Here is a 1,184-nt window from a genome sequence, read left to right on the forward strand (position 1 = left end):
CTAACTCTTCGATGCTGAGCCGAAGCACCTTCGCGTTCTTATGGGGTGGCGCCTCAGGTTCGTCTTCGTCGTGGTCAATGATCGGCGGAAGACATCGCGGAAGAGCTGCTCGTCTAGGTCGACATGCGTGGATCTCGAGCGTGTGCGGGAGAATCCTACCTCCATCGCCCTCCATGCGGCATGCCGCCTCTCACGGCGGGCGGCATTGGCCTCCTGCTCCGGCATCCTCATCTAGTGGCTCGACGCAGGCACGAGCACCCAATGTTGCCCAGGAGGAGCTGCGGGCTAGAGGGGAAGGGGAGTGGCGTGCCTGACAGTGGACCTGGGGCGACAAAGACCATGACGAGCCACCGCGCTCGGCCTCAATGCGTTGCCGAGACACCAGGGACGACGCGAACGATGCAGAGCTTGAGATGCCACCAGTGTCCATCTAAGAACGCTTGATGGCAATGCGAAGTGCGAGCTCCTCGTCGCCCGGAGCCTCGCTACAGGAGCCTCGCTGCCGGAGCTGTCCTCCTTCAAGAGCCCGTCATAGTAGATGTGATCAGACTTGTTGCCGGAGGAACTGCCAGAGTGCCTGCGGGGGACGGCTATGGTGGAGGAGAGGGGACGTGAAGGAAGGGGAGGATACCGAGAGGGAAGCAAAGTGGTCGAGTGTGGACTTTGACTAGGGCTTCGTCCGATGATGGGGTTTTTGCAAGGTCGTGGTGGGTCATAGCCTACATGGCGGACGCGTCCGGACACATCTGGACCTCCCCATATCCACCCCATATTATGTTGTGCATGAGGGTGCCGGACAACCCAGATGTTTGGGTTGCGTTCGCTGGCCCGGTTGGGTGATAAATTTATGACCGGAGAGGCCTCTCAAACGTTTTGGACTGGTATGAAGTGTCTGGTTGTAGATGTTCTAAAATAGTTTGGGACCATCTATATGTGAGGTACATGGAAACGTTTCAACAATTAGTCACTTTTCGCACAAACCGTTAAATCTTAATCCAACGGCCCAAAATGGATCATCACTATTCATCTTCAACTTCCCGATCTCTTGTTCCTCATGCACGCCTCTAGCTACCCCGCCCCAACCGGCCTCCACCACGCGTAGACGACGGGCGCTATCGCGCGCCGCTTCACAAACGCGCCTCCCGTCCCCCACGCCATTGTTAGCCACCACACTGACCATCCCT

This window comes from Triticum dicoccoides, chromosome 2B (assembly GCF_002162155.2).
Source record: "Triticum dicoccoides isolate Atlit2015 ecotype Zavitan chromosome 2B, WEW_v2.0, whole genome shotgun sequence".
NCBI classification, from domain to species: Eukaryota; Viridiplantae; Streptophyta; class Magnoliopsida; order Poales; family Poaceae; genus Triticum; species Triticum dicoccoides.